The sequence below is a fragment of the Balaenoptera acutorostrata genome, chromosome 5 (genome assembly GCF_949987535.1).
Source record: "Balaenoptera acutorostrata chromosome 5, mBalAcu1.1, whole genome shotgun sequence".
NCBI classification, from domain to species: Eukaryota; Metazoa; Chordata; class Mammalia; order Artiodactyla; family Balaenopteridae; genus Balaenoptera; species Balaenoptera acutorostrata.
This window is the reverse complement of record NC_080068.1, coordinates 95,000,089-95,023,607: the sequence shown is the minus strand read 5'-3', so window position 1 is coordinate 95,023,607 and position 23,519 is coordinate 95,000,089.

Below are 23,519 nucleotides of genomic sequence, written 5' to 3'. Positions count from 1 at the left end.
ACAATTCTATTTTGCTTTCAATGCAAAAGCAATTAGTCTATGATTTTGCTGTAATATACTTGAATATGTAACTTTTTCCATAGCTAACAATGTAATAATTCTGTGACACTTTGACTGATAGTGACTTTGTTACATAATTCACAACAAATAAATATTTGCATATGCCTGTGGACTCACACTGTTGGTATCTAATAATCCAAAGATGAGTTACAGTCTTCAGCACACTTCCTCACTATGAGGTATGGCTAAGCTGTTTGAATTCCACTTATGCTGCTTCTTACTTAACGTCTATGGATAATACTGCTGCAATCTATTCCACACAAAATGAAAATGTTCCCATATATTTGTAAGCGAGGTACACATGATATGTCATAAAGAATTTTTACTTATTATTAAGAACATTCAACACAATAACTTCATTTACTTCTGGCACCTAGTGATGCAAACATGCTTTTTCATAATAAGCCTGTTTTCTAGGGCAAGCTTATGTTTGCATGTGTGCTTTATGAAAGACTGCCATGCATGTGATGATGCCCATATAAACAAGCAATGAGAAGATACTCATGTATGGTTCTTGTATCAACACTGCCAGACTGGAAATCTCAGGATTTCTCCAGTTGCTAGACATCTGTCACTCCTGCGCATGTCTGGGTTACCAAAAAAATAGAAATTATTAGAAACAGAGATTTGTTTTTCAATAAATGAGAGACTAGGAATGTTTCTTTCCCACTCATACATTGACTTTGTGGTTTTTTTTTTTTTGGTTGTTTTTTGTTTTTTGACAGTACTATTGAGAACTTAATTTTTTTATTTTTTCCCATGCTAGAATTTTTTTGGCTATTTTATTATCTTTTAAAATTTTTATTGGAGTAGAGTTGATTTACAATGTTGTGTTAGTTTTAGGTGTACAGCAAAGTGAATCTGTTATACGTATACATATATCCACTCTTTTTTAGATTCTTTTCCCATATAGGCCATTACAGAGTACTGAATAGAGTTCCCTGTGCTATACACTAGGTCCTTATTAGTTATCTATTTTACATATGGTAGTGCATACACTGACTTTGATTCACATATCTGGTGTTGGGGAAAAAAATGCTGTGGCTAGACTTCAGATTTGTCAAAAAGAAGGAGCTCCTGGAATCCTTCAGGCTGAGCACCAAGTCGATACAGCAAAGATCCAAAGGCCCAAGAAGGTAAGTTCGCAAAAGTAATTTTAATGATCTTCCAGTAAGAGAAAAGAGAGAAAGAAGACTGGTGGGTAGACATAAATTCAGAAAGCTGGTTTCTCTACTAGATGCACGCAGGGACAACTGAGTTTAGCCCATCCCACCTGCTAATGATCTGACTTTCACAAGGTGATGCTTCAGGAAACAAACTGGATGGTTGAAGTAACATTTTTAAAAAATCAGCACTCAGTGATGGAACCTCATGTGTTATCCCAAGGAGCTATAATTGGAAACTGATTTTTTTTTTCTGCAGTCTCATATTTCAACAATTTAAGTCACACATAAAAGAAGCACTCATTCATGAGAAGAGAGAAAAAATTCTAAAGGACTAATGAATTTCTTTTCAAAATGATGATTCATCTGTTTGACTTCTGCAAGATGGATCCTCAGAAGAAACAATAGATGATTCAATCACTTATTAACCTCTTGAGACAATCACTCACTATTTGTGATCACTTCCATCATCAACAAAAACAAAGGAGGGAAAGGGAGGGAAGGGGAGAGGAAGAAAAAGGAGGGAGTAAGGGAGGGAGGAAAGAGTGAGGATGGGAAGGGAAAAGCAAAGAACAGAACAGAATAGAAAACCCCAAGGAAAAAGAAATCAACCTAAAACTCATTACTTGATGTATCGATTTCTAAATTGCACACTAAAATACGACAAATGAGACTATTTTAAAATTACTAGGAAAGTTCCAATCACACATTCACCAAGGAAAAAAAAAAGAAAGAAAAAAGAAACAAGCTATTGAGAATCTATAAAGTGACTTTGACAAACTCAATAAAAAATAAATCTCGTGCTTCCCTGGTGGCACAGTGGTTAAGAATCTGCCTGCCAATGCAGGGGACACGGGTTCGAGCCCTGGTCCAGGAAGATCCCACATGCCACAGAGCCACTAAGCCCATGTGCCACAACTACTGAGCCTGTGCTCTAGAGCCTGCGAGCCACAACTTCTGAGCCCGCGTGCCACAACTACTGAAGCCCACATGCCTAGAGCCCATGCTCCTCTACAAGAGAAGCCGCTGGAATGAGAAGCCTGTGCCCTGCAACAAAGAGTAGCCCCTGCTCACCACAACTAGAGAAAGCCCGCACGCAGCAACGAAGACCCAACACAGCCAAAAATAAATAAATAAAAATTAAAAAAATTTTTTTTAAATTAATAAATAAATCTCAACCCAAAAATAGATGCCATGAGACTAGAAGAACTGTTTCTGAAATGATTGCCACAGCTGCATGATGGCTTTAAATAAACCTTTCAGAGTTACATTCCTGAGGCTTGGTAATCTAAACAATTTGCTTTTCTACATGTATAAATGCATACTGCTTTAATTTGCAGCTTAAATCAAAATTGGTACAAATACTATGAACTGAGACTTTGTTTGCAAACCATCTCTGGATTCCAGCAATTCACAGCAAGTCTTCTCCATTAGCACTGCTACTTGAAATTTGTTATATAATATTGCTTTCTCCCTAATTCCCAGAGGGGCACCAGGATCACGCCATATGCTGAGTGTTTATTCAGGGGAAGAAGGAGGAAGCAGTCCCACTACCATAAATTAGCCTTTTGTCCTTCGCCATCATATCTGTGGAAAGTTGCTGCTCCCATCACCAGCACAGGTGGCCCCAACTGGAGGCAGGTCTGCCTATGGGAAGCCAAGATACTAGGAAAAGGGTTAATCTCCTCTGTTTTAGGGTTGGATCCCTAAAACATTCTTAAATAGTAAGAATAGCCACTTGCATAATGCATACAGGATGCCTAGAAGGAGGCCTCAGAGAAATGGAAAAGGAAAAGAAGGTATAGCATATGCTGCCTCTCTCCATGTATATCAACAATAACAACAAAAATACATTGTCTAAGAAAACAGGTAAAATTGTATTTGTTTCAGAAAAAGAGCAACACTTCCAATCCAATTCTACCCCCATCTACAGCTCAGCTTGGAATCCTTTATTATAGTGCTTTCAAGATTATTACAGTGCTAACTTGTATCAGAATTATTTAAGTATGTGTCTTTCTTCCTCACTAGATTATATTAAATCTGTAATCTAAATCATAGTCTGCCATGATACACTGCAAACAGTAGAGATGAAATAAATTGTTGAATTAAACGGAATTAACTTTTAGTGCCACAAATTGGGGGAAGGGGTCATTTAAATAATCCATCCAGCTGGAAATAGGAATGGGTCTCACCTTTCATGAAAAAACAATTTTACCGGAAGTGGAGATTATAGAAAGCAGGCATACTGCCTTTGATCTCGTAAACTCTTGATATAAATCACAAGGATCAGAGTTAATCTGCAAATTTCTCACCACTACATTCTTTGTCTCTAGAATTCAAAATGTACACATTAGTTTAATACAGCTTCTACAGTGGACCGACACTGTTCTTCCCATTGTTTACACCAGACCAGGCCACTGGTTAGCTCAGCACTGGCAAGGTAATGATACTGATAAAACTGACAACTGAGCTTGCTCAAGACGAGAAAGCCAAGCTGCTGGAGGGTCCTTTAGCACAAGCCACAGCCAGACCAAAATCTCCCACGTTGAAAACTGGCTCTCACCAAATCCACTGAATAAGTGAAAATTCCCTAAATGGCAGGAACCATAATTCTAGGAGTCACTCAAAAGTGACGACATAGTCATTCTAAAATGATTCTTCTAACCCAAATTTTCTTAATTTTTCAGAACTATGTTTTCTTCACAGTGAGTGGAGGAAAGAAAAGCATTTATAACCTCATAATTTACAGAGATGGTCTGCATTTTTAAGTGTTTAAATAATCTTCAAGAACCCTTCCAAGGTCATTCTCCCTACCAAGTTCACCAAAAATTACTTTCTTATATTTTTACCTGTTACCTTAGTTTTTAAATCATTTTTCACTCAACAGAAGTTAAAACCTGAGAATCCTGTATCTAGTCAAAAAAAGTTTTTCTACCTAGAAGCCCTGAATTGTTCTGGGATAACCAGAGGGAAGAAAGAGTAGCCTTTCCAGTCTCTGAATTCTTTTGGGTAATATTTCCATGTGCATCCAGAAACTTCAGTACCCAAAGCCTGTCATTTGAACACATTCATTACTGACCGCCCTTTGACAAAGCAGCAAAGGTGCTTTCTTAAAAGGCTTGAAAACAATAAAGTGGAATTAGCCAAACTGTGCTATTTCCAATAACCTGAAGTTATCTTATCAAGAGGCTGTACAGGTTGAGAGTGGAATACGATGGCCTGAGTTTGTGTCCTAACTGCCACTGAGGCTTCTCTGACCCCTTGGAAAAAAGACCTCATGTCAACACCCCCTCAGTTTCTTTACCACTAAAATGGAAATAAGAAAAATAGCATCCTCATAGGGCTATTGTGAAGATTTGATGGTTAACTCTAAGGCACTTGGAACGGCATCTGGCTCAGAGGCCCCCAGTAAGTGCTGACCTTTATTGCTGAATTTAGTTCTGTTTCCTCAAGGAAACACAAATGTTCTGAGATCCTTAAAAAAAAAATAGTAATTGACTGTTGACTGGGAGATAATGAGAATCCATCTTGAAACACATTCCAGGGAGCTTCGTTTGGAAAATATCCACAAAAGCAGAGTGGGATAATAGAGCAGAGGTGATCCCATCTCATGCCCCCAGAACACAGCACCATACAGAAAAATGATCAAAGCCAATTGAAACCAATCTTCCTCTGCCCAGATATTTATGCAACATGTTGAGGGCAAAAGGTGTTTATAAATAAAACTAGCTGACAGCAAAGGAAATATCTGTTAAAATGTTCTTACTGGGAGAACAAGTAGGAGTCCCCCAAAAAAAAATCTGAGGAGAAGCAACTCTTTGTTTCCTCAAAGCACGGAAAACTCTGTTAAATAAATGTCCCCATATATCCCAGTGATCTGGGGTCACAGGTTCTCTATAATATCCAAGCAACACAACTTCAGTCTCTATCCTGTTTGGCTGGGGAAGTCCAGCACAGCTGCTGTTATTTCTGAGCCTTCCTGGGGGAGGTAGCCTATATTTTCTTGTCACTTCCAACCCCTAGTTTCTTCTCCCGGCTGGACCCTCACTGATGCCCCCAACCCCGCACACCCTCCCCACTTCCTGCGGCTGCTCAGCTCAGCCCCAGCTGTTCTCTTTCTTCTTCACTCTCCACAGCACATCAGACACCCAGTGGTCCCTGGAAAGCTGGAAAGGAATGATGCTAGGGGGCAGAATCCAAAACCAAACATAACTTAACGGCAAGTCCCCTACATACGAAAGAGTTCCACTCCCAGAGTGTGTTCATAAGTCCAATTTGTTCGTAAGTCCAACCAAGTTAGCCTAGCTACCCAACTAACACAATCAGCTATATAGTACTGTACTGTAATAGGTTTATAATACTTTTCTCACAAATAATACATAAAAAACAAACAAATGCAAAAAATAAAACGTTTTTAATCTTATAGTTCAGTACCTTGAAAAGTACAGTAGTACAGGACAACAGCTGGCATACAGGGGCTGGCATCGAGTGAACAGGCAAGAAGAGTTACTGACTGGAGGAGGGAGAGGAGGTGGGAGATGGTAGAACTGAAGGATCGTCAGCAATAGGAGACAGAGGGCAAGCTGCAATTTCACTCATGCCTGATGTTGATGGCACAGGTTCTGGTTCCTTGCTGGATTCAATTCTACCTACCCTCTTGAAAAACCGATCCAGTGATGTCTGGGTAATACTGTACCAGCTACATCACCACTGCTTTTACACTTGCTTCCGGACATCCTGGGCTTGAAATAAAGATACTGTACTACTGTACTCTATACAGTACTGTACAGTACACAAAAGCATAACCACTTTTAGAGGATGCACGCACGTGACAATGTACGCCAGACACGTGAACTAACTTATGTGACTGGACATGCGAACACACGTTCGCATCTTTGAAAGCTCGCAACTTGAAGGTTCATATGCAGGGGACTTCCTGTAAATTGTATTCTTTGACACCTTCAAGTTTCTAGGCTTTCCCTCCTTTGAGGTGTTCTGTCTCTCTGATCAATCTCCTCCTTAACTCTTGGTCTGCTGCCTTGGCCTTTATCCTTCTCATGACCCTTCTGGGCCTCTACTTCCTCCCCAGATTCCACCACCCCACACTTTTCTTGAACTTCCAGAAATGGTCTAAATTGACTGCCACTTTATTATGCAAAACAATTCAGCTCTTTTCCTCTTATTCTCCCTCAGTTAGACCAGCCCTTAGGGCTTACCTTTGTCATCTGAGGGCCCTTTAAGGTATTTTCCCAAACAGAAGACCAGTCTTCTCCAGGGACAAATTATGTTTTTCTTAAAGGGCAGGAACCACAAAGTCAAGTGTCTGCAAGGCCTTTGTGGGTCTCTCTACAGATATACATATGGATATAGAGACACAGATATAGATGCAGATATCTAGATCTGTTTATCTATATCATAGGCAAACACACACACATATACAGCATGATGCCTGGTGTAAGGCGAAAGGATCTTTTCAAGAGAAAACACATCAGTCTAAAAGTGTTTAAATTAAAAAGATAAAAATGCCTAGATATAATATACCGTCATTGTAAACATATGGACTTTTTAGTCAGCCAAATCTGGGTTCATATCCTAGGCCTACCACGTACCAGCTATGTGTCCTTGAATAAGTCAAGATCTTAGAAACCTTTCTGAACAGGGAGGGGTGTGGGGGAGGGATGGGTTGGGAGGCTTTGGGATGAGCAGATGCCAACTATTATAAATAGAATGAATAAACAACAAGGTCCTACTGTATAGCACAGGGAACTATATCAATATCCTGTGATAAACCATAATGGAAAAGAATATGAAAAAAATGCACATATATGTATAACTGAATCACTTTGCTATACAGCAGAAATTAACATAACATTGTAAATCAACTCTACTTCCACAAAATAAATTTTTTTAAAAAAAGGAAAGAAACCTTTCTGGAATTCATTTCCTCTTCTGTAAGAGAGGTAACCACATTTCAAATTTGTTGGCAAGATTAAATGATGCATGTAAAGCAATTAGTGTACAGCCTGGATTAGAATAAGCACCAGTAAAATAAATAATAGCTAACCAAATTTTAAAAGAAGTAAATAATAAAAGGGGAAAAAATAACACACCACAAAACTTGTGGGGGAAGGAGGAAAAGCAATGAGGATGGTGAGGCACTGTCCTGCAGCTGTAACCCCATCCCCTGGGAATCTCTGCAGCCCGCAGAAAAGGAGACAGACAGCAGGGCCCAGAAGATCCTGACTAGAAAGAGTTGAAATTTGGTTAGTATCCATTACGTTGTATGAGAGGTTATTTCTGAACTGCTCTGTAGCCAACTGTCCTGGACACCAAGAATAAAATCCCTCCTAGCCCACCTACTTTTTTTCTTTCCCCTGGGACCCTCCCATGGTTTGATAACTAAAGGTGAATGAATTCCTGGCATTCACGCCTAGGGCTTCTGGGCCTCTGTTCCAGCACTATGAGCCAGCATCTATGCTATCAGGTTGCTGCCTTTGCCCATCAGGTTGCTGAGTGTTTTGATTATCCTTGCTAAAGGCAGAAGAGATTCACAGGTCAAAGGGAATCAGCAGCTGTTTCTGCCATTGTAGAGAGCGGACAAGAATACATGACCCCAAAATATGCCATTTTGGCATGTAGATTATTTCGAGCTGAAGGCAATCAAGATCTAGCAGACTCAAGAAAAATGTTTGCCTCTCCCTTAACTACCTAAAAGACAGGGGAGCAGGACCAGAAGGAGAGCTATTATCAGAGCTAACTTCTTATCTGAAAGACCCACCTGCATGGCAAGGCAGACTTCTAATTACAAATCTGCTCTTATCCTCCTGTGGATTACCCTCCTCCCCTTTGGAGCTCGAGACCTCTATTCCATATAGTTCAGGATGGCTTATAAGCCTCAACTACCCGACTTGTCCTTAAGTCTCAAATCTTTGGGTCTCCTATACATAGGAAGTTAATTTTTTTTCTCCTGTTAATCTGGCTTATGTATTTAATTATTAAACCAGCCAAAGGACCTAACAGGGGACAAAGGAAAAGTTGTTCTCCCTTCCAGTAGGTATGAATATGCTCTTGCTTCATTCCAGGCTAAAGTATAGAAGAGTGAAGCAAAGGTTAGTGAGATGTTTTTATGCCTTAGAACATCTGAAGAAGAGAGGGAGGGAAAAAGCAAGCAAGAAGGGGAGGGAAAAAAATCCTGAAACCATTTAATAGAATTACCTTAAGAAGGAACAGAAAATGGATTCAATTACTGCGATTCATCCACGGTTTCTTATTTTATTTTATTTTATTTTATGTATGTATGTATGTATGTATGTATGTAGGCTGCGTTGGGTCTTTGTTGCTGCGCACGGGCTTTCTCTAGTTGTGGCGAGCGGGAGCTACTCTTTGTTGCGGTGTGTGGGCTTCTCATTGTGGTGGCTTCTCTTGTTGCAGACCACGGGCTCTAGGCACACAGGCTTCAGTAGCTGTGGCACATGGGCTCAGTAGTTGTCGCTCACGGGCCCTAGAGCACAGGCTCAGTAGCTGTGACGCACGGGCTTAGTTGCTCCATGGCATGTGGGATCTTCCCAGACCAGGGTTCAAACCTGTGTTCCCTGCATTGGCAGGTGGATTCTTAACCACTGTGCCACCAGGGAAGCCCCGTCCATGGTTTCTTGTCTCACAGTAACACCTAATGATTTAATTCATTTCACCAAGATAGGTGCTCCTGAAGAGATATGGTACTGAGAAACATCTTTCAAGAATTCTTAAAATTGTTCTCAGTTGTAAAGTATCATTATTTCTAACTACGATACAAATGTATCACCAACTTTTTCTATGAAGCCAGGATGAACATCCATGTAACTGTCACAGACAGAAAATGTAACCTTATTCTTCAACGTGCGATTGTTTCTCAGATTCCACTTGGAAGTGGTCTGGAGTTTAAAACTCAGTCATTCGTAAAATATGCTCCATTAGCCTCACCATTCATATATACCATTCATAGATACCATTAGGGAAAATCTTTAGAAATGTGAACCACAGAAAGGTATTCACCAATTTATATGTGAATTTTTAACTGTCACTTTTTAAAATATGACAAAAGTAGGAAGAAGAAAGTGAGAACCACACATTGCCCAAAAAAAGGCTAATTCCGGGCTTCCTTGGTGGCGCAGTGGTTGAGAATCTGCCTGCCAATGCAGGGGACACAGGTTCGAGCCCTGACCTGGGAAGATCCCACATGCCGCGGAGCAACTAGGCCCGTGAGCCACAATTACTGAGCCTGCGCGTCTAGAGCCTGTGCTCCGCAACAAGAGAGGCCGCGACAGTGAGAGGCCCGCGCATCATGATGAAGAGTGGCCCCCGCTTGCCGCAACTAGAGAAAGCCCTCGCGCAGAAACGAAGACCCAACGCAGCCAAAAATAAATAAATAAATAAATAAAATTTAAAAGTAGCTTTAAAAAAAAGGCTAATTCCTTTGAGTGTTTAAATCATTAAATTAATTTATTCAACAAAGATTTTGAGAGCCTTCTGGGTGTGAGGTAATTCGTACTTGAAGTGAACTTGTCTGTTACTACAAAGGTTTCCTCTCATTGAAAAGAAGTGGTTCTAGACCTGACAGACGCAATGGCCAACCCGGTGAGCCCAAGTGCTACTCCTCGTGTGCATGCCTGTCACAGACAGTGCTCATCAGTGACAGAACTCTTTTCTGCTGAGCTCAAGCAAGACCTCAGAAGTGATCTCAAGAGAACAATACAAAAACAGTATTATCAGTCTATTAGAATTAAAAGAAATGAAAGTGACTTACCCTATTAGAGCTAGCTAATGTATCTTTAATAACTACCACAGTGCCTGGCACAAAATAGCCACTGAGAAAATGGTGAACGAATGATTCACTGAATGAATGACTGCTGAAGGTCTAAATTTTTCTTTTGCATAAAATGATAAAACCAAGCATTTGGAACAATTCCTCTGAACACACAAACAGCCTTATCTACCACAACAAAATTATAAATAAGACCCAAAAGAATCTCTTGCTGCAAGCATCCCTGTCACAAAAATAAGTCCTGAATTGCCTTCTGTAAAGTGATCAATAGAAAGCTTCAAATGAATAAGTCTTGCAGGAGTTATCAACGGCAGCTGGGTGAAAGATTCAGCAGGCTCTAGGACAAATGAGAGCATTTATCTTTGAACAGATTACCCGGCCACTTAAGAACAGGGAGAAAAACAAGGCTGAGACCTACTGTCAGGTTAGTTGAAATGTCTACCTCCCCATGAGCTGGTTCACTCTGTCCACACAAGGTAATTTGCTTGTGAAGCTCCCTCTGTATTTCCCAGACTTGCAAGGCAACAATCCTGGACTTTTGTGGAGCTATAGCACATTCCCCGTGACAGATGATACAGCCTCAAAAAGGAACCGCACTGTCATCTGAGGGGGCCTCCTGACCATATCATTTGGTAGAATTGTTACAGCTGAATGGCTATGTCACACTTTATTCTAACGTATACACAGGTGTCTAAAGCAGGAATTATTTATAGGACCCAGCTTTCATGGTCAGAGCAGTTTCCTGTGACTATTTTAATTTTTATGGTGTCCTCCTTCTCTGAATTTCTAAATGCTTCTTACAATATTTTGCTGACTATTTTCTGTTGGACTCTTCAGATTCACTCTCCATCCTTCCCCATCCTATTCCACGAGGCTGTCTGTCCTGGGTTCCTGAGATCTCTGGCTTCCAGTCACTTTTCAGGTTTGGTGAAGACAGAGATTAGGATATATATCCCCTGGGCTCTCTCCCACATTGTGGTGGAGAGTGGCTGTGCTCCTCTACATAAGGCTATAAACTCCTATCAGAAGAGGTTCTTTTACAGTGATAGCCATGGCTTGCTCCCGGTTCTGGTAATGGCTTCCTGCCCTCCCCAGTTCAAGGAGTAGTAATGGCTCCTCATGTTTGCCAACCCTTCAGCGCAGCACCATTCTGCATTGGTTCCCTTAACCTTACCCACATATTTGTAAATTGTCCTTTCATTAAAGTCTCTTCTGTTTTGTGCGAAGATTATAATTGATATAAATATATACCATAACATTTAGCATTTGTTTTTACTGCCATTTGGTATTTTCCATTTGATTCCAACATATATACATATATGCTGGATTTAGAATTACCTACATATATATGTAATTTCTTTTTTTTTTTTTTTTGATATTCAGGATTGGATTTTTTTATATCTTTATTGGAGTATAATTGCTTTACAACGTTGTGTTAGTTCCTGTTGTACAACAAAGTGAATCAGCTATAAGTATACATATATCCCCATATCCCCTCCCCCTTGAGCCTCCCTCCCACCCTCCCTATCCCACCCCTCTAGGTCGTCACAAAGCACTGAGCTGATCTCCCTGTGCTATGCAGCAGCTTCCCACTAGCCAGCCATTTTACATTTGGTAGTGTATATACATCAATGCTACTCTCACTTCGTCCCAGCTTCCTCTTCCACCCCTGTGTCCTCAAGTCCATTCTCTATGTCTGCGTCTTTATTCCTGTCCTGCCACTTGGTTCATCAGTACCGTTTTTTTAGGTTCCGTGTGTGTGTTAGCATACGGTATTTGTTTTTCTCTTTCTGACTTACTTCACTCTGTATGACAGACTCTAGGTCCAACCATCTCATTACAAATAACTCAATTTCGTTCCTTTTTATGGCTGAGTAATTTCTAATGCAGAGTCATCCTTCGGTAACCCTGGGGGATTGCTTCCAGGAACCCCTTGGATAACAAAACCCAAATATGCTCAAGTCCCTCATATAAAGTGATACAGTATTTGCATATAACCTACACACATCCTCCCATATACTTTAAGTCATCTCTAGATTACTTATAGTATCTAAAATAATGTAAATGCTATGTAAATAGTTGTAAATACAATGTAAATGCTATGTAAATAGTTACTTGTGTGGGACAAATTCAAGTTTTGCTTTTTGGAACTTTCTGGAATATTTTAAAAAATATTTTCAAGCCGCAGTTGGTTGACTCCTCAGATGCAGAATCTGCAGATACAGAGTGCTAATTATATATCTATATGTATATGCAATCATATGTACATAATTTCTAACTTAATTGTATTTTCCTGAGACAAAGAGTATGCTATGTCCTCTGGGTCACGGTAAGAGTTAAACTGAGTTTAGGATTTGACATTATCCTTGAACTGATTGCTAGGAAAGGGACATGTCTGAGCAGAGTTTTGACAACAAATAACAATTTAAGGGATCAGTATGTACCAGACAACTGTGGCAGGCATTTTTCATATAACTCTTTTGACTCCCATAACTACTTTGCAAGTCATTTTGTTATTCTCATTTTCAAGATAGGCAATGGGAAGCTCAGATGTAATTTTAACATGGCCTCAGACCCAGGAAGTAGTAGAGCCAGGATGCAGACTTGGGTCCATCTGACACCTGAGTTCAGGTGCTTTTCCAAGATCTGACATCATCTCTCACAGAAGAAGTGGAAGACTCCTGCTCCAATTAACCAATTACTGCAAATGGAGTTGCCTCTTCATTAGACATAGAGTCACCAAGAGCCAACAGAGACTAGGGATTTGATTAATTCTGGAATTCAATTCAGACAAATAAATATGCAAAAATGCTTCTCGCTTTATTTTTTTTCATCTGTTTTCTCACATAGTGCTTTCTAACCTTAAAATATTCTACGGTGATTTGGGCATGCTGCATTTAGTACCCTGTGTGTTATATTAAACATTCATACACCAATAAAAGTGGACATTATTTGTACATTGTCTGGTATATTGTAAGCACTTGATATTTTAATCAATTAAATTGTTACAGAAGCCTTTTTGTCACAGAAAATCAATGCCTGTGTTCAGCAGTTGGAGAAAGAACATCTTATCATTCATGGCAGAATAAGAGTTTTGATTATATGATGCTGAAAAGGGAAACAGAGCAAATTTTCAGATGAGTATAATTGCACTGTGGTAATTACACAGGTCTGATTTCATTACAGTAAATGTTAATTTAATGTCTGATTCATTTTTCTAACTGGCACAAAAAATGCTTTTATTTCACATGCAATATAAAAACATTAGATCATAGGATTTTGGAAGAAAATACAAGTTTGTTGATTTACGGGCATTTCAGGATAAGTAGAGAACATTCAAACTATGGTTTACACAGAAAAAGGAAGCTTCAGAGAAACCAATTTAAGTTCTTAACAGTTTTTGAACTACGGACTCCTTTTGCAGTTTTATGAAGCCTATGGACCCCTTTGCAGAACAATGCTTTTAAATGAATAAAGGAACATACACAGGATTATAAAGGGAACTAACTATACTGGGAAAAGCTATCAAAATACTACAAAAATAATTGCGTGATACCATAATATATTTCACTGTAAAACTATTAACTATCAGTATGTAGTAGTGCATCCAATAACTACTGTAATTTTTAACCATATCAGCAACTTCAATGTGATATTATATCTGTGATTCCATTGGTGATGGGTTGCATATAATTTCTGTGGTTTATTGATACCTATAATTGAAGGGCTTGCTAAATTTCAGTTAGCCAGAAGTTAGTAAAATAAAGATGTAATTTACACTCCAATGTAAATTTACTGAACCCCTGAATTCTGTTGCTGGATCCCAGGTGAAGGAAACCTGACACAGTAGAAGCACTATAGTCAGCGTATTTAAAGAGGAAATACAGTAACCAGAAAGAAAGGAAGCAGGAAAAGCCTTCTTTTCTCCACGACTGAGTGGAGAGAAAATGAAAACGGTTCAAGTGGGATTAATTTTAGAGCCAAATATATCCATGCTCCACAGAATAAAATAAAATGCTATTAAAAAAATAAGTTAAAATAGATTTCAAGCAGACTGCCTCATGAAAGTCTTTGAAAAAGTAATGTACTGGATTTTTAAATGATTGACAGCACGAAGCCTCTTTTACAATTTCTAATGTATATTTCATCATAAAAAGTGAATGAAAGTTCAAAGGAAAAAATAGTAGGACTACTCATTTATTTGATATACATAGAAAAGCAAATACATTCTGTCTACTGGGGGCTTGAATCTAGTTTATTAGTATTAGCATACTCTGAAATCTGTAGTGATATAATAGGCCAGCTGCGGACCAGCCCATCTGTTAGTGGTCAGCCAGTCCCAAATAGGCACCACTCAATTGCCTGGAGCTGAATCAAAGAGGATTAAACGTCAGCAAAAACACAGTGACTAAGGTCAAAATCAGCAAATTAACAAGCAGCTCCATTAAAACCAAACACAGTTACCATTCTCATTAAATGTTTAATACAGTGCCCAGATCCATCATATGGGGACTAGAATTGATCAGCAGAATCAATAACATAAAGGGAATATAGAGGGTACTTCCTAACAGGAGCAGATGATTACTATTAACAAAAACAAAAACAAAAAACAGCAGGCGCAAAATGGAGTTGCTTATACTAAGCCCCACGTCACCAAGCCAAGACTTAATTACATCTTCAGCTCTCCCAGAAATGGAATTTTAAACCAGTCAGTTGGGAATCACCTGATAAACACTAGTTAGGTCATCTGCCTGATAGACGCCTGCCATGCAATAAAGGAAAGTAACCTTGCTATAACCAACCCACTTTTTGTCTAACACAATCTGCTCGTTCCTTCTACCTATAAAAGTCTTTCATGTGTACAGCTCCTTGGAGCCCCTTTCTATCTGCTAGATTGGATGCTGCCTGATAAAAAGTTATTTTTGCTCAAATAAACTCTTAAAATTTTTAACATGTTTCAGGTTATCTTTTAACATTACCTTAGCACCCTAATGCTTTGTGTCTTAGGTTTATTTTCCCAATTCCCTCTCTTTTTCAATGTCAAAGTGAACTAAAGTTCAACTGTCAAACAAGAATTTGGGGGGTTCTTGATTTTTCCTAACGCTCTTCTTTGTTCTCTGGTAGTTACTGTCTTCCTGCCTACCCCTTTCTTAACCACTGCTTATTCTGACCTAAAGCACTTGGTGCATTTTTTATACAAATCACCAATCCCACTTCAGATGCCCTGGCTCTTCCTGGGTCACCAGATGTTCTCTAGTCCTGGTTCTATTTCTGGCCCTTCTCCTTTTACAGAATCCTGTTAGGCAGTAAACCTTGACCCAGCAAAGAGATGGAAGGTCTACAAATTTATCTCCAAGTCGTTCAACCTTCAAGTAGACACTGAGGAATTTTCTGGGGTTGCAGGCAAAGAGCCAGACCTCAGAGCAATTAGGATGAGCTGAGACAGCATACATACAGCAGAGTAGAAAGGTAAGAGCCTCTCAGAAGGCCTTAATATGGGGACATGAGAGCTTATCTCTTTGTCTGGAAGGTCACTGTGTTCTCTGCTCAAAGTTCTCTGTGTATGAAATAGTTATTGCATCTTCTGCCTATAACTGATTAAAGCTGTATCATTTCCCACCATTGGTTGGTATCTTTTCACCCATCACCATCACCCTCTTAAGAAGCACATGACTTCTCTGTAGATTCCGGTTCCTGGTCCCCTCCTGGCTAAATCTAGCCAATGAGCAATGCTTTCAACAATTTTGTTTAACAAACTTACTAATTTAAAGCTTAGGTCACTCCTAAGGTAATTTCTATATTTAATCAATTATTTCATTTTCTTTTTATTCTGGACAACATGAACACAAACAGGAGGACTCATAGATGATATAATAAAATCTGGTCAGACAAGCCCAAGTTCATCCTAAACCACCTGGGCCTCCATGCTCTCATTCCCACAAAAGGATAGTGACTTTTGTTCGAATGCGGTGAGGAGATTATAGGGAAGTTAGCGGTTCCTTAAATGGGAATTCCCCGACTCATGCTGATCCGTGGTGATGCTTTCACATATCCAGAATAAAACTAAAAAAAAAATACAATGAGGTTTTCATAAGGCAACATCTATCCAATTGAAATACTGTCTTTTATTCTCAAATTATAATGTGCTGCCTACATTTGGGGATGTATAATGTGCTGCCTACATTTACATGCTGCCTACATGTGCTGCCTACATCTTTCTTTTATAAAATCACCGTGATTATAGATGGTAGTTTTTCCCCCGATGTATTGGGATTGCAAAATGAAAATATTACCCTACGCCATGCTACGACTCTCCACTTTTTAAGAAATTGCACATCTTCAAGAAGTAGAGAAATCTGAAAACCGGAGATCCTAGTCGCGAGGTACAACAGTTTCTGAGCATAGCTGAACTTGAGTTTGTTTGGAAGCCCAGAAGAATCATGTTGAAGCCAAGCAAACCCCACGTTAGAAATGTCTGTCAGCCCTACTGTGCCCCATCCCTCAGTGGCCTCTCCTGGAAGAGGTCAGCAGCTTGTGAGATGCTCTTCTCGGATCAGAGGCTGATCTGACCAGCATGTCTGGTGCCCTCAGGTGAGGCTGGCATAGACTGAAGAGTTCCATGCCCTCCTGCAGTCAGCTTGGTGACTGACTTTCTTCAACTCAATGGATTGACTCATTTGTTCCTTAATTTTTTTTTCTGAATATATAATTATTCCATGCACATTGTAAAAGATTTAGCGAACACAGAAGAGTAAGAAACCTTACTAAAATATCATCATTCAAAGACAACCAGTGTTGCCATTTGAGCCTTAATTTCCTGCCTTTGGTAATTCATATATTCTTCTTTGGCATAATTTGAATCAGACTCTATGTACAGCTGGCTATCTTGCTTTTTTTAAAAAAAGATATGGTCTTGAGAGACTTTTCTCGTTATGGAGCAATCTCTGAAATCATTGTGTTGAAGGACCACAACATGTTTCACCATGTAATATTTGTCTATTCTTTAAAAACAGCCTAATGGAAATCTTTGTTTACAAATCATCATGAGAAAATGCAATTATCTGTGTAAGCAAATGAGGAGAATTACTAAGTCAAAAGGTATGAAATTCTGAGATATTCCCATAGCCTAATTACTTTGGTTTTCCCAGTTTACACTCTTACCATCAATGTACGAATGCCTGTATCTCCAATACTGGTATCTATTGTTAACCAGAGTTAATTTAAAAATTACAAAGTCAGCATCTAGTTATTTTTATTTCTTCATCTTAAAAACCTACTGAGGTTGAACATTTTTGGTGCTTTTTAGTCACACCTGTCCCTTGGCCATTTTTCTATCATTGACTTAAAGTTTCCTCAACAAAATGTCATTTTTCTGTCAATTTCTAAGATTAAAAGGAGGGGAGGACAAAGTTTATATTAAGACCTTACTATATGGCAGGTATAAAAATCTATCCCAATCTTGAAGTAGCTCTTGTAATTATTCTACTGGGCAACCACCTAGATTACCCAGTAAATAGACAAGCTAGAATCCAAACCCAGCTGTGTTTGTCTCCAAAATCTTGAGCTTTGCAATATGGTGCACTTCCAGGGATGCTGTCAACGTGCGCAACTTAATGACTCTATAGTTTTAACCTCTTACTCTTTAAATGAATTTACCAAAAACCAAAGTAAGCCAGAAGTGGCAAAAATAAAGATAAAACCCTTATTAACTTGTGGTTTCCCACTTCTTCCTTTCCCAAGGATACCTCCTTCTTTATGTGGGAAATTTTCTGATATCAAATTGTGAAACTGTATTCTTTTAGGAATGTGGTTGATTTTTTAATTAGTATTGTATATGATGGTATTTTTAAGTCTCAAAGTTCTTCGTTTTCTAGCTTTCTTCTAAAAGAAGTTCCTTTATTTCACTTTAGAGAAACCCTGCTCCCTTCTTTAGACTAATACCTTTTTTGCAAATAAGTTAGCCAATTGTTCTTCACCAAAGACATTATTCAAAGAGAAATTCACTTATTATATCAAAATAAAGGAAAAGAATAAAAGTGCTATCATAATTGGGTCAATATAGAGCAGCCAACTATTTTTTTCCTAGCATTGATATGTTTAATTGTAGTAAGTTTCAGAAGCTAAATATTAAGGCAATTAAAAGGAAATGGTACCTTGAGCAAAAACAGTAATTATTATTTTCAATTAATAAAATAATAATGAAGATTTAAAACATTAATCTCAAATCCATTCAAGAAAATACCCAATTTTAACTAGGTCACCATCCTTGGATTTGAAAGGGTTTCTGGCCTAATCTAATGGTTCTGGTACCTAGAAATAGTATTAAAGCATCAGATTCATGTGTAATATGTAGAGTTAAGAAACAGCACAATATCTGTGTTTGTGCAAGCTGTCTTTTACAGAAGTAAAAATTTAAGCTCATTTGTATATCTATAATTTTCTAAACATGTTTTTAGGTGACCTTCAGGTAGCCCACTGTTAATGACCGTTTCCAAAAAGCATCAGCATTCAACTTTAAAGCCTTTGAGTAGGTTAAATTGCCTTGACTCAAATTTGGCTCAGTATTTTCCTGTTGGTTCATATAAAACAAACAATAGCAGCTGCTCATAGGGATCTCAGAGACTGCCACTTCATTTGTTACAAGTCCATACCCCCATGGACATGTAAAGTTATATATAAAGCGTGGAAGAAGCCTCTTCTACATGTTTGCACACTAATTGAAAAGGATCTCTGCTGACTCCCATTGACAGAGATTTGAATCTACTAATATACTAATGTTTATTAAGCAGAAATTGTATCTACTACTTTTATGGTTAAGTATCCCTGTTCACATGATAGTGAGTGCTATTAAGTATATGTACTCCATCTCTGAGATGTTACCTTCTCTTTTTAAAATTACTGTATAATTAATAGACCTCAAAGGGTAAGGTGCCTGAGAGGCACTGTGCTAAGTATTTAAACAACGCTGGCTTATTTCATGCTCACCTGCCCCAGGAAGTGGGTATTACTATCTCACCTTGGTAGGTGAAAAAACCAAGGCTGGAGAGAATAATTAGCCTAACATCACAAAGCATTCAGATCCGGAAGGTGTGGCTTGAAAAGCTACTCAAGAAACAAAGGGCAGAAAACAGTGAAAGGAATGAATAGTTTTACAGAAACGTGAAGAGTTCTGTAAATTTTATGTTTTGATTCTTATTTGGTCTTTAATGTTTCAGAGGTGGACTTAGAAGTTAAGGAATGTGTGTATTTCAGGAAGAGGAGGGAAGGAGCTTTTGGAATCTGGCTGTGGGGATAGTCTATGGGCAGAGGAAAAGCCTGCAGAGGGAGAAAGGCAAGGGTGTAGGAGACCAGGCAGGGTTAAAACAAAAACTGAGATTGCGCCAAAAGGCAGCCTAGAGCAGTCTTCTTTCAAATCGCTGAGTTCCTGCCTTCTGTAGGAAAAGAGCAGGGGGACTTTGAATTATGGACTTTGTGAAGCTCTAATGTTTATATAAAGGTATGGAGAACTGATGAGCAAAAATGGAATGGGAAACCTCATCGGTGAGAGGTTTTCCTAAATAAAGGTCTCAAGAACTTCTCATCTGGAATAACCAGATGCTACATGCATGAGCTTCTGATGTGCTGCACTTCGCTGAGAGAGTAAAAATGAGAAATAAACAGCTTGACAAAAAATTTTAGTACTTGATTTTTTTCTCTGAAATTCATTTAAATTCAATGTAGTTATTCAGAACCTTGAAATAAAAATAGACTCATCATAGACCTTATCTTCTGTGCTATCTAGGTCTAAAGAATAAAATTTTAAGAGCACTAAATTGGCATCAAAGTGAGGCAAATAAGCTCTATAAAAGTAAGGACTTTTTTTTTTTTTTTTAACAATTATGTTTTCCATTACCGTGTTGTTGTATTCAGTTTAATTTCTTTTTTCTTTTTTTTTTTTTTTAATTTTATTTATTTATTTATTTATAGCTGTGGTGGGTCTTCGTTTCTGTGCGAGGGCTTTCTCCAGTTGCGGCAAGTGGGGGCCACTCTTCATCGCCGTGCACGGGGCTCTCACCATCGCGGCCTCTCTTGTTGCGAAGCACAGGCTCCAGACGCGCAGGCTCAGCAATTGTGGCTCACGGGCCCAGTCGCTCCGCGGCATGTGGGATCTTCCCAGACCAGGGCTCGAACCCGCGTCCCCTGCATTGGCAGGCAGATTCTCAACCACTGCGCCACCAGGGAAGCCCAAAGTAAGGACTTTTAAACAGACAAAACTATAAAACACTGGTAAAGGTGAGGGGAGTTAGACTAGACTGACAAAGGTATATTAATGGAAGAATTTTTAAACACCCTAGATCCACAAAGCCATGTGTGAGGAACCACTGATCTTGTGTTCTATCTAAAAGCAAAGAATGTACTTTTTTTCTGACCACTGCTCTGGCAAACAAATGATCCTAATTAACTTTGTACATATTTTCATCACAGCAATTGTCGTTCTACAGTGTCACTGACTGTCCACATTTTGTTCCTTTTTCTTGAGCTGTAAGTTTATTGAAAATAGAGTGTGGATCTTTTCAAGGTGTTTTTTCGTCTTTGCATCCGTGGCTCACAAAATTCCTGGCTCGTAGAAAGTGCTCGGTTCCTGACTGATTAAAAACCTTCCAACTAACTGGTCAATGACCGCCGTGACTGGAGGATGGATGGTACCCAAGCGAATGGTTAAGTGGAGACTCCTTTGTTTGGAATAAGCTATGCAGGAACTAACTACTTTAATCATTAGAGTTATTCAAGGGTGGATCACATCACCATTTGCTGGGAATACAGAAGAAGGAACTCAAACATGGGGTGAATGAGAGAATAAGCTTGCTCTGTAGGCTTCTGCCAAGCTGAGAGCCCTTCGTTCTATTTGCTATTTATGGCATGAAAGGATGTGGCTTATCTGTGGGAGATATAGGAAGACATATTTTAGGATGACAATAGGACCCATAGCAATAACAGACATTTTTTTCCAAAGCACAAATAAAGCATCCTGTGCTTTCATTTGCTGACAGCATGCTGGCCAGTTCTTGAGGACAAGCTACTGTGAAACATAATACTCCATTTCAACAGAAGGTGACGGTGAAGAGCAGATGCAGAAGGGCTGTACTCAGAGGGCCACTTGGTTCTGAATACAATGCTCCTTAACCTTGGGAGGAGCACTGCCAGAGGAGAAAGTACAGTTGGAGCAGCTCTCGCTAGAGGAGAATGCCCACATCATGTCTCCCAACCATTCCACGTCATCCCAACGCCGTGTCAGAGTCAGGGGCTCCATCAGTCCCCCAGCAGTTCCCCAAGCCTGGCCTGTTCCCTCTAGAAAACTCAGAAGGGGACACATATGATTTATTTGTAAATAATTCCCCAATGCAATGACCATCTGGGGCTCTGAATTTTGCCATTTTGAATAAGCAAATGAGAAGGAAGGGGAAAAGGAAGGAAGAAAGAAGGGGAGGACAATTCCCTTGTCTTCTTGCAGATTCAACAAAAGAAACAAGAGTGAGTTCTATCACTTCCACACACTAGCTAGTAGATCTGGAATTTTATGGAACATATATCCTGACATATTTACCTCCCTTCCCAAATATGAATTGTCTTTGTAATATTTTCTTCACGTACCCAAATGGAAAGTAAGAGCAAGCAGCATAACGACCACACTAAGCAACACCGAAAGTACAGATGCTTCACATTTTCAACCCAGAGACAAAGCTGTGTTTTGAAGCCTCGAACAAAAATATATACGGGGAGCTAGTTCTGCATTCTGTCCTTCCAGAAAACAAAACATAAATCAACACTAAACACAATGGAAACACTTCGTAGGAAAGTAGTATATCGTCCAGCTGTCCGTTAGCTGGGGTTTGAGGCCAGGCTGCCAGGGCACGAATCCTGAGCCTTGCACTCAAGCTCTATGACCTCAGGTCACTCTCCTGCTCTGACTGCATTTCCTCCTTTGTAAAGGGAGATAAAGACAATATCCACTTTGTAGGGTTATGAGCATTCAGGATAGTAACTCATATAAAAGTACTCAGCCTAACACCTGCCATATAATATGTGCTCAATAAATGATATCCCTGTCACTATTAGCAAGTCTTGAATCTCTGAGGCTTTCTGTGTTGCCTGTCTCCCAACGAATAGCATATGAAAAAATTATCTATAGTCAGAATGACTTGAGAACTCCTCCAGAGCTAATTCAAGGGCCAGCGTACCTCAGACCCTTGACTTCTGCCAGGCTCTCCTCACTTTGAGATGTCGTTCAGCATCACATTGAGATATCATTCGTAGCTCTTCTCCTCATTTCATTCATGTCACCTCTTCAAGGAGAACTCACCTGACCCTCCCCACCAGTCCTCTATGACACTTCTCTGTTCAAATCTCCATGTGGTACTTTCCATTGACTCTCACTTTGCTTCTCTATCATCTGTTCTCTCCACCTTTCCTGCACCCAGGCCTTGTCTCTCTTCTGATGTTTCTCTAGTGCCTTAAACAGTACCTGGCCTTGGTAAGTCCTAGAAACATACCTACTGACTGACTGAATAAGTGCTTACACAAGTACATGGTGGATGTGGGCACTGGGTTGGGTTGGTAACAAGGGCAGACTGCAGTATCATGACGGCCCAATCAGAAGCCCACCCAGCACAGGAACTAAAGTGGGCCCTATGAGAAGGGCTTAAACCACTGTCTTCCAGATTTGTTTCTAGGGCCAACCAGAAGAAAAAAAATGACACAGTCTGCTTTCCCACTACAGATCTTCCTTGACTTACGATGGAGTTACATCCTGACAAGCCCATCATAAGTTGAAAATATCATAAGTTGAAAATGTCTTGAATACACCTAGCCTACCAAACATCAGAGCTTAGCTGAGCCTACCTTAAACGTGCTCAGACACTTACTGTAGCCTACAATTCGGCAAAATCATCTAAAACAAAACCTATTTTATAATAAAGTGTTGAGTATCTTGTGTAATTTATTGAATACTGTACTGAAAGTGAAAAAAAGAATAGTTGTCTGGGTGCAGAACGGTCATAAGTGTATGGGTTGTTTACCCTTGTGATCACGTGACTGGAAGCTGCAGCTCGCAAAAAGATCAAAATGCAAAGTTCGAAGTGTGGTTTCAAATGAGCAACACTTTCTCACCATCATAAAGCCAAAGAATCAAAAGTGAAACCATCAAAAGTTAGGGACAGTCTGTACTTTCTAGCCATACCACCTCTTTTCCAGATTCTGAAAGGTGATGTCACCACTAAAGCCACTATCATTCCCTCTTCCCAGAACCCTCTCTCATCATATCTTCAACAGCTGCTGGCTCCAACCCATCCCTCAGGTAACCATCTCACAGATGCTCTGCTGAATGCAGTACCTTGTCCTCCCTACCACTGCTGTTATTTTCTAATTTAGCTGCTTGATTGGGTCCTCCATGGCACTTGTCACAATCTGTAATTATTTAATATATTTACTTTCTTTATTCCATTTTGCCCCTTAGA